This window comes from Lepisosteus oculatus, chromosome 14 (assembly GCF_040954835.1).
Source record: "Lepisosteus oculatus isolate fLepOcu1 chromosome 14, fLepOcu1.hap2, whole genome shotgun sequence".
NCBI lineage: Eukaryota > Metazoa > Chordata > Actinopteri > Semionotiformes > Lepisosteidae > Lepisosteus > Lepisosteus oculatus.
In genome coordinates, this window is record NC_090709.1 from 24,800,226 (window position 1) to 24,811,843 (window position 11,618).

The window sequence follows — 11,618 nt, forward strand, 5'->3', positions numbered from 1 at the left end:
TCTGGGGGGGTATATCTAGAAGAGGCCCGGGACCACTTATTTTCGAAGGAATTATGGACCGTGTATTCTTCGAGGAAGTCGTGGTCACACACCATGCCGCCCCATATATCAGGGAGCAGTTTGGATCAAGGCACCGTCTCTTTCAAGACAACGATCCGAAACACACAGCAGCAAGGGCGAGGCTTATAGCAGAAGGAGTGAACTGGGTGAAAACTCCAGCCGAATCAACAGATCTAAATCCGATAGAGATGGTTTGGCATTCGTTGAAAGACTACGTTCGGAAAACTGCTAAGCCCGTCACAAAGCAGGAACTGATCGATGCGATCTATAAATTCTGTGAGGAAGAACTGACCGAACAAAATTGTAACAATTTCATTAACAGGCTGTTTCGTGTTCTTCCTAGGATTGTTGACCTTCCTAGGAGGACATTCGGGAATGTAAGTCTGAGAAAGAGTCTCACATTTGTGGACAGTCTGTCCACAAACAAAACATGTAAAAAAAATGTAAAAAAAACAATTACTTTTTGTCAATGAAAACCGGTGTGTGTGTGTCTCTCTCTGCTGGATGTCCCTCTCACTCTCTGCTGAATGAATAAAAGCATTTTATTAAAAACGCATTTGCGTTTGTCTGGTATTTACTTTGGTCCCTTTTAACTGTTTTTCCATCTACTTTATTGCTTTGAGATGCCACTTTTAAAGGTGAAATGTTAAATAAAGTTTATTATTGTTATAGAGAAACATGATCAGATTTTCCCTGGTTCAGAAAAAAAGATCTAAAGTGCTACACATAACTTTCTTAATTCGATGTATTTAAAGCAGTGAACTACTGTAGGTGTAACATAACATTCAGACGTACAATCAAGAATAGTTTTGTGGTGTTTGTTTAGATGAAACGTATAACGTAACAAAATTAAAGACAATTAAAATCTGTAATCTTTCCACTTGTACTGTATGTCATCGGAAAGTTTCTGCTTTGTGTAAGGATGGTATCAAAAAGCAATCTTAAGTGGTGAGAAAGCTGTGCTCAATGTATTTAAGGGACTTAAAAGTAAAAGGAGATGCTTCATATTGCTTGACTAATTTTAAAAACTAAGTTTTAAATGCAGACGCTCCCTCGGTGCCGCGCCGGGTGTAAATATCAAAATATACATTCGCCCCAGGCAGAGGCCGAAGAGCGCCCGGCTCGGGTGCGTGGGGAAGAGCATTACAGGAATGAAAGGCGGGGTATAGGAAGGCGTTCAGTCTGGGCAGGTATAGATTACACTTTTCTAAAACGTACTTGAAAAATAAAAATGATTACAATCTAATCCTTCCACGTTTGATCCCAAAATCCCAAGAGATATAAATCTAAATGGGTAGAAAGTTATGCTGAAAGTTTATTAAGATACTTAGAAGACAAAGATACTGTATCAATTTATGTTGCATTAGCCTGATTATGATAAAAAAAACACAATTAAACACACGTTTGCGATTTAAATCAATATAAATGTTTATATTGTAACGCATGCTGTCCAGCCTCCATTTCTCTATAAAAATTTACTCTATTACACACACACACAATAGAAGCAGGAAGCAGAAGCAGGGACCGTTGTCAGAAGGCAAGAAGGTGACTATTCATTGTTATCAAAAATGACTTAGAATCGATCATGTTGTGATATTTTGAAATAAAAAAAAAGTCAATTGACTGTCCATACTATCGCTATTCTATTTTTTTGAAGTAATGTTTGTTAAGAGAAAAGTCCAGCACCAGCTGGATTTGAACACACAACCCGTGAGTTGGTAATCGGGCACGTAGACCAGTAGGCTACAAGGGAAGTCACATGAAGAGAGAGGCGAAACAGCCCTACACAGCCCTGTCGCAGTACACGAATATAATCATATCGTTATTCAATTTTTTTGATACGCGATTCCATATTATATTAGCAGAAAAGCTTAAAACTACCACTTTTTCACATGCTATTTCACATGCTAGTTAAATACTTGGATGCTTAAAATCGTTAGGGAGAAATGGAATACCAGTGTGTATTTTTCCTTTAAAGTACCGATTCCTGGAATCTGACTGGCTGACACCCTTCTGAAGTGATTCCATAAAATCTGGTATACGGAAAAGAAAGCGTTGATACATACAAGTATCTTTTAATACAGTCTTTGCTGTGCTCTTGAGGATCCTTGTGATATTTTGAGCTCTAGTTGAATGATAGGTGTCGCATTTTAAATCATTTTCGTAGTTAGAAATGATGAAACGCCCTGTTAAAAGCAAGGGAGTTTTTATGCCCGTTGAAGTAAAACAAAATGCCTGACAAAGTATGGCTTGGACAGATTCCAAGTGCTTGTACAAATGTGCTAAAGAAATTATACTTTGAGTATACAGCTTGTCCAAAATCATTCATTATTAATACTATTAGTAACATCTTCGGTAAAGGCTTTGATGCATAAATATTTCTGATAAAGGTAGGTTGTGTATTTTTGTCCAACTGAGCAATCTTGCTTTAATAAAATATACGAACATTTTAATGACTGATGATTAACATGCTGTAATACACAGTTCAAAATTAAAAGCTCAAATGCTGTACATGAGAGGTTAAGCTCCCCCCGGCGGTTTTACAAGGTGACGCGGATAGTTTCCGGCATGGCATCAAATGACGCGATTAACCGCGTGATACTGCGTGACACCGCGACACGCCTACCGGGGTATGCTGCGGAATACCCCACCCATTTTGAATGGCTGCATCTGTACTCTTCTCTTTACCGCACGTATGGAGTTTGGGTCTGATCGAGCTCGTTACTCGTCACTCACGCAATCTACTACCTAATCCAATACAGCCCTTTATTTGGCTTTAAGCTCCACCTGTTACCCCTCACACTCAATGTTTCAGAAAAAGGGTTTTAATTTAAACTTTGCCCAGCAGTGTTTGAGCAGACAGAAGAAATAGAAGCGCCATTCGCGCCAGTTTAGCATAGTAACCACTAACTCCAATAATCCACTAATTATTATTATTATTATTATTATTATTATTATTATTATTATTATTATTATTATAAAAGCAAAAGAATCCCAGCTTCTGCATATAAAAAAAAAACTATTGATATAGTGCATCCCCAACACTGGCTGAAGACGCTGTGTGTGTCCGGGCTCAGCGGTTATATAGGACAGGACTCGGCGAGCTGCAGGTGAAACTCATTGCTCTGCGCTCCCCGTGCGGAATGCGCGTCTCCTCCCTCCAGACTCGTCACACCGCCTTCTACAGCGGGAAAAAAAAACTCCCCTTTACTGTCTTCATACATCCCTCTTAAATCCCAGGAACTGAGTCAGTACTGGGTTTCTCTGTTCGAGATTACAAGCGGAAACAATTAAAGCGCTGAAAGCAGGAAGTTATTTCTGCTCGTAGGCATAAACGTGTAAAAATAAATTTTCTGATTCCTAAAACCTAATAAAATCCATGTAAGTCTCCCTTTTGTTCCCAATGCACATAACTGAATATAAACCAGTCAAGTTCAGGTACTTTTCTGATGTATATGAATACACTAGTTCTGGCGCAGCTGTTACAACAAAGATACTTACGAACTATTTTTTTCATACGAGCTCTTGCCGTTTTAAAATTGAATATTTTTTCATTTCGCTAAATCACACGAAACACCAACAACACTCATCATAAGCATCTGACCAATCACATTCCTGAATTTTAAAAGTATTTAGTATTTATTTTTAACTTGTTTTATTTAAAAAAAAAATGTATACACCTGTTTTACATATCCTTGCCATTTTTGGCATATTGTAAGTGGATTGTAACTTCAAATTGATAATTCCTGATCTTTATAACTGTGTATCATTTCTTTTTACCTTGTTTTAATATGTTTTAATTTTTTTTTGCATTTTATAGAACTTTTTTAATATATTGAGCATTTTAGCATAATTTTAAAATAGGACTATCAATGCTCCTGACTTCTAAAATCTGTATTTATTCTGACATTTTTCTCTCCAACAGCAGATGAGGAGGGATGCATTTGATTTTAAATTGGTTGATTTTAGGGGAAAATGTACATTAATTTCTTTGTACGTATCATCAGTGGGAAACTTGGCATTTTGGGATGAATTGCAATCTTTACTGCGAGACTGATATAGAAATGACGGGAGATTTAAATGACACATTTGATAAATCAGACAGGCACAGTACAACATCTAAACTGGCAGAACCCTCTAAAGTACTGAAATATTTTAGGCACATTCATAATCTACGAGATGTTTGGTGGTTACTGTGTCCTGCTACCCTTTCATATTTTTTAATGTGCATGAATCTGTCCCACTTCTTTTACTAGTTTTTAAGGAAGATTCTGAAATATCTGATTACGAGATCAAGCCAGAAAAAAAATGATGACAATTAGTAAGAAGAAAGATACAATGTATTGACAATGTAATATGCTTTAAAGGATTAAAAGGAAAATAAATACTTTATCTATGCAAACTAATTCAACTGAGCTCCTCTTAACACTATAGCCTGAAGAATTGCCAAAGCACAATGTATCACTTTGGGTGACACTAAGGGAAGAGGAACACAACACTCAAAACCACAAACCACTTATTTTCAACAGCAAAAATATGCTTGAAAATATTTGACAAAAAAAAAGAAACCTTACACGCATGGAAACCAATATTTATCTGCTAGGGTAGAATGCAGCAGAGAACAGTAGGGCAGAAGGTTAGTGTAACTCTATAGTGCATCACAGAGGCCGGTCTCTTCCCCTCATTATCCAGGCTGAGTTGTTCACAGTGAACTGTCCTCCAGCGATAGTCAGCTGCAATCACTGACATCAGACATGATGTTAATACTCTGACAGCACTTTGGCTGATTTGGTTAATGCGTTTTCCTATTAAACAGGAGATCTTGAGTTCAAATCCCAGTGGTGTCTTTCTTCCTGTCTTGTCTTATAGAATGTATCACTATGGATGATCACGTGCGGCTTGATTTTGTTAAATGCAAGTTTTCATTTTCTTTCTAGAACAACTTGCTTTTCATGAAATTCATACAGCTTGCGAAAGATGAAACACAGATCTTGCTTATCAGTGCAAAACAAATATCACAGGCCGGCAAGAATAAAGTATTTTTTTTTTACAAAAAGCTTGCAAATGGAGAAAAGGGATGCACGTGAGTCTCTGGGAGCTGTTAATTGAAAGGTTAGTGGTCCGAGCCCATTTCTCATTATTCTACTTAATTGGATTTCTTAGTAAAACCTTAACCCACTTGATATTTGCAGGAAATGCAGTTTTTTTGTGTGACGAACTACAACAAGTAAACAAGTGAGTACATTAGTCATTATCACTGGGAATGACCAGTCATGGCCAACATTCAAGGGAATCGTATTCAGTCACGGACTTTGACCTTCGAACGGCTGGCAGAAGAATTCATTTATGCTCTCGTTGCACCCTTAGTTAAAATATTTAAAATTACAACACAGATTTGTTGGAGAACTTGAAAAGCAAAAAAGACAGTTGGACAGCATGATTATGTTAGGACTGTACATTTGTATTTCAATACTTTTGTATATTTATCTTAATTTTAATATACATGTAACCATAAATGCTGTTCTATATATATATAAAGATTGTTGTATTTTATAATATTTTAGCAGAGGGCACAAGGGGGTCTATTATACCTTGCGAAACATCCAAGACAACTATAATAGAGGCTCATATTTTAATAAAATTTGCTTTAAAAGAAAACCAAAATTTGTATGAAATCATCCCTCAATATTGACGTTCAGTTGAAGGATTTGAAGAAGCAACAGCGATAGGTGAGTACATTGATTTTGGACCCATGTTTGCATCTGAATAATCTTTCCTCCTGGAAAGAATTAAAAACAGGTCTGTTTTGAGTCTCATGATGATTCTCTTCTGGATCTGAAAAAAAAAACAGTGCAAATTTGTTTCCGATGTATTTTTCAATTTTATCAGATTTTTTCAGGTGAATGCAGTCGATACGTTCAAGTTTTTATATGATGACAGGACCTACACTTAGGGCTCAGTACTGATAACACTGCTGATATTGATGGAGTAGAAATAAGTGATGTATTGGCAGCTTTATCTGGGGCGAGAAGTCCTAGAACACCTACAAAAATGTTAGGATTCAGAGGAAGAAATATTTTTCTACCTCACCCAATCCTGCTGCATTAACGAGGCTGAAGTTGGCTGCTTATTCGCCAGCTTCTTATTCGCGTTTTTCGTTCCACCTTAAGTGCTGCTGCTGTGATGTTATGCCGCCTTTCGCCTGTAGATGGCTCTCTATAGTCATTTTTAAAAATACTAATCCGAGTTGATTACTGCACATATCCTCAGTAAAGGGGAATATGTAAGTAATGATTATCCAAATTGCATTTTTGTATGAAACACATTTCAGAAAATCGAAAACCAATTTTCAAAACTCACAATAACACAAACTGGCATGTTAGACAACAAGTAAATAAGACAAAGGCAAAACGTGAATTCTCAAAGTCTCAAAATCTTGCATTTTGCAAGAAATGTTATTATAGCAGTTTAAAATGGGACATTTAGAACATGGCATATGAGAATATATGGTTAACGGAGGATGAGCAAAGGGTGATGACACTTTCTGCTTATTGCTATGACCCTCCCTCCTGATTATAAAATCGTCTCATAATTCTGCCACTGAGGTGTGAGACACAGTGTAACAGACTCTCAAAATCCTGAACTTCAGGAAATGTTGCTGTACCATTTTTAAAATATGACCCTCTGAATGTGGCATGAGAGAATTTATAGGGAAAAGCTAATTGCTCTTTCTGTTGTATTGCGATGGCCCCTGTTTAGAAAAAAACATCTCAGAATTCTGACACAAAGGTGTGAGACACAATGTAACAAATTATGAAAATCATGAAGCATAAGAAAATTTACTGTACCATTTTTTTAATATGACCCTCTGAACATGGCATGTGAGGATTTATAGTCAACAAAATAGCACCCCTTCTGCTGAATTACTTTTTCCCTCCTTCCTCGTTACCAAAACATCTTAGTATTCTGACACTAAGGTAAGAGAGACAAAATCACTCATCACGAACATTTGTAATTACAAAACTTCACTGTTGCATTTCTGCGTTGTGACATTCTGAACATGGCATGTTAAAGTATATAGAAAACCTAGATCAGAACAGGTTAAATGTAATTCATAGTGATTTATATTTTTTTAATTCTTTCTAAATGAAAAAATATGTTTTTCAGTGATTATGACACTTCAGTATTACATAAAATATGCTTCAATGCCAAAATAAATAATAATGGAAAAAATACCCACAGTGGACATTCATAGTTGTGATTATAGGAATGTTATATATCAGGTGGGTAGCTGTGTCAGCATGCGTAGGCTGCATAGGAAAAAGTAAAGGATTATTCCATGCTGAAAAGAGAAGAAAGGAAACATAACGTGTTGGCCGTGGAGCCTTCTTCAGGTGTGAGAAAGACAGGGCTGTAAGCAAAGATAATTTCCTTTATCTTTGCTTACTGCAGTTTAAAGACTTTAGGAAGTTTTACGGCTAACAGCTCCACATCAACTTCCTTTTATAACTAACCTCATCAGATCCCTCAACTCCCAACTCTTCCAATTTCTCACTTCAGAGAAGGATAAAAAACTCAATCATCCTCTACAGAGAAAAACCATCAACACCCCTACCACCTCCACCAATCCTAACCTAATCCTTGTTTTTACTATACCCTCTGACCTTTCCCTTTCACCCCTTTACATCCTCAGCTAACTTATTTTAAAATTACAATAGACTGTATAGTATGTATGTTTAAAATTAAGGTAAATATGTCAAAATATCAAAATCCAACTGCACAGTGCTATCGTAACAATGCTTGTCAAGTTATCAAACAAACCTGCATTGTATTTTTAAAATATTTCAGCAGAGGATTCAACTGGAGTATAAATGAAAATTCGACGATAATTTTTTCTGGGGAGTTGCAATGTTGGGCATTATTGGACATTTCCCGGTGACCCTGACACGTGTTAAACACTCGCATTTCCTGCATATATTAAAATGGTTATGGTTTCGCTGAGAAATCCAATTGACTTAAGACAACGTTTATACTGCAGAAGAATCCCATCCCTGGGTGGACTCGAACCACCAACCTTTCAGTTAAAAGCCAAATGCGCTAACCGATTGCGCCAAGTTTTCGGTTAAAAAAAAAGCTCTCTTACCGTTTATTTTGCCAGACGGTAATATTTCTTCTGCACTGATAACCAAGAATTGAATTTCAGTTTTCGCAAGCTGTGTGAATTTAATCAAAAACAAGTTTTCCAGAAAGGAAATGAACACATGCATTTAACGAAATCAAGCCCTTTGTGATTGCCCGAAATGATACGTTCTGTACTACAAGATAGGAAGAAAGACACGGCTGGGATTTGAATCCCGGTTCTTTTGTTTAACAGAGAAGCGCTTTAACCAACTAGGCTACGGTGACAGGACAACCATCCCCTTTTACAGCCGCTTGGACACACCGCTCTGAGACATCTGCGTTCAGTAAGCGCTGAACCTGCGCTCAGAACAAATTGCCTCTTTTACATAGCAGCCCCGACACTGAGAAACGAAGAGAACTGGCTTTTATCTGGCATTTTCATGCCCAATGCGTTTGATATCTCCCAAGGGCGACAGAGTTCTTTTGCGACACTAGCTTTGATAAAAAAAACGAGAAATCGTGCAAGGGAAAAATGTCTTTTTTTCATAGAGAAAACGTGCACCAGGAAATGTTGTGTTGAGAAGAAATGATTTAACATGATACGTGACCTAATTTATCGGAGCAATTGCTCAACCAGCAAGGTCTGGAGAGGTTGGAGAGTCTGGTGGATGTGATAATTATACGGTGTTGTGAAAGAAAACAGTATTTCTTTGAATTCTCAGTCAATCGGAATTTCAGTGTGAAACATAAACCCCTTGTCTGATTTAAAGAGATTATATTTTAAAACTCATAAAAAAATCAGAAAACACATGTTTCTCACTTTGAAATTTTAGACGGAGCGGTGCATTACTAGTAGCGGCGCTGAGCACACTATGGGGAAATTCAGGGTATGTGAAATCCCAGCGGTTTAATAAACAACGCGTCTGATTTCGGATCATAGGATTGTAGGTTCGACTTCTACCTGGCTTGTGTAAATTTTATTCAAGCTCCTCAGTAATAGATGTATATTATGTAATGAACCGCACCTGAAAGCAAACTTTGGGTCTGTTTCCTTTGTTTTCCAGCATGAAATAGCAAATCGTTACAAAAAGCAGCTGCTAATGTCCAATAGCGTTTTTTTTTTTCAAATTACATTTTCAGGCTTCAGACACTTTTTAATAAAACAAAAGTGTCCGGAAACTCATTAACTTTCAGGTTTGCTTGAACCTGTATTAAAAAAAGTTATCTGAAACTTCCGGGATTCCATTATCTGATGTAGCTGTCTCTAAAGTTGGACGTGATGTTAAGCAGATGTGAACTGTGCCTTTTCTCTTAAAAAAATACAAAGTTCTTTTTTTCCCCTTCACTCCAATGCTGGAGACTGTAAGCCTCTGTGAGCTCCACACTGCGTGTCCTGTACTGCTCTATGTACTAATCTATGTGGTGTACAGATAGAACTCAACTGCATGGTGTGAATTCCGTGTTCGGGACCAGCAGAACCTGAAAAAGTAACAGCTGACCTCGACGTGATTTGAACACGTAGCCTTCTGATCTGGAGTCAGACGCGCTACCGTTGCGCCACGAAGTCACGGCTGTCCGTGCCTTTGAATTCCCCAAAGGAGACAAATCAGCTTCACAAAAAAAAAATCTCATGTGAAGTGCGCAGCTCTTCCGAAGAGAGTCTTTTCTTCCCAGACCACATTTTATTCTTCCTGCGCAGCTCTTGTGCAGGTGTTGTTCTCAATTACAGATCCAGGAACACTGATTGTTTTTTCTATTTTTTTAAATTAAGTACCCCATGGTGCAACGGTAGCACGTCTGACTCTAAATCCCCAAGTTCATTTTCAAAGTATATCGGAGTCAACTGATACTGATCAGGTTCTGCTGCTACTGAACCCGCAGTCTTCACCTTAAAGTTCAATTCCCCAAGCCTTTTGACCTTATATGTCCATCCCTTCTCGTCAAAACTCGTATTTTCACAGGGTACCCTTCAGAAATCGCAGTATAGAATGAAAAAACTCCAGTAGATCTCGGCCGCTGTTGGTGATTTTCCTTTTAAAATAAATTAATCTCTGGAAATTTTACGGAGTGTATCACTTTCACTGAGACTGAGAAGTGTTAAGCTGTACATGCGTCTTTGTGGCTCAGTTGTTAACCAAAAGGGTGGTGGTTTGAGCCCTTCCAGGGACGCTACGAGCCTTTTAACGTACACACCCTCCTCACTTCATTTCTCCACGGCCGGTCTTGTATCGCTAACAAATACAGAGCCCGTAGGAGGCAGTAAGCTCGCATATATATAGCTCACTGTGTATATAATGAAGAAGCAGAAGTTAGTTTCTCATCTGCGCGTTACAGAGCCTTACGCAACTCGTAGTGTACCAACAGCTAGGGTTTGATCCCTGCACGGGCTATTAGTTGAAAGGCCATTGTAAATGACGTAGATAGATAGATACTTTATTGATCCCGTGAGGGAAATTAATAAAGCTTATCCAGCTGGCTTTTATGTTTCACACTAAATTGCGATCTTGAAACCAAAATGAAATTGACATTTGTACTGTATGTTTTTTTTTTAATTACAAAGCAAACAGAGTATTCCCTTAATTCAAAGATCAGATATTGGCCAAAACAAGACAATCAGACGTGGGCTGACTTTGGAACAGGAGCCTCTGCTTCGTCGTTTATTGAGCTTTTGATCAATGTCTGAGAGAAAAAGATTCGCTCTTTTTACTCTTTGATTAAAGTACACAAAAAGCACCTTCCTTCGAGCCGGAACCGAACCAGCGACCTAAGGATTCCCTGCTGACTCCACTACAGTCCTCCGCGCTACCAACTGAGCTATCAAAGGGTTGTCAAATGCTCCTTGGCACATACTGCCCAATGTAGTGAAATGTTCCGGGTGATTTAAATCCCAGTTCGACATCAAGTTTCCAACTCGTTTCCTTAGTCTTGTTTACCTTGAATTTAAGCCACGAACCAGGATTCTACTGTATAAACTTCCGGGGATATTACAAAATGTTTGATGGGGCATCAATCATTCCAGGCGGAAATGGACTCCTTTTTGTTTCTCGAGGGATCATATTAAACATTGCATTAGTATCGAGAGGAGGATCACCATGAAACAAAACAAACAGTTTCATTCTGTCTTTTTTAGAAAGTAGCGTTTGTGCTACATTAATTATATTTTCGTGGAAATATAGAAGTTGTAAATGTTAAAATTTATATTTGAATCGAAATGTGGTTTTGAGTTAAATATTAGCGGGATCATGTGATTAGTTTGTTTGTCATTACAATATATATTGCCATTTTACTAGAATTTGTAACTGAAATTTACTAGTTGTGTTTTTATGATGATTAGCCATTTGTTGATTACAATATTGTATATAATGTATAATTTGAACTACATATTTTTCAGGTGTGAATAATTGTATATTTTAAGAATAAATTTCTAAAACAAATCA

At 37.5% G+C, this 11,618-nt stretch overlaps 2 non-coding genes across 2 annotated transcripts; both read right to left on the reverse strand.

Moving 5' to 3' along the window:
* Positions 1-9,676: 9,676 nt before the first annotated feature.
* On the reverse strand, positions 9,677-9,748 carry trnaw-cca (transfer RNA tryptophan (anticodon CCA)). Its single transcript has one exon. It is a non-coding gene; the product is annotated as a tRNA-Trp (tRNA).
* Positions 9,749-10,917: 1,169 nt separating this feature from the next.
* trnay-gua (transfer RNA tyrosine (anticodon GUA)) lies at positions 10,918-11,005 on the reverse strand. The gene is given in 2 exon segments: positions 10,918-10,953; positions 10,969-11,005. It is a non-coding gene; the product is annotated as a tRNA-Tyr (tRNA).
* Positions 11,006-11,618: the final 613 nt, after the last annotated feature.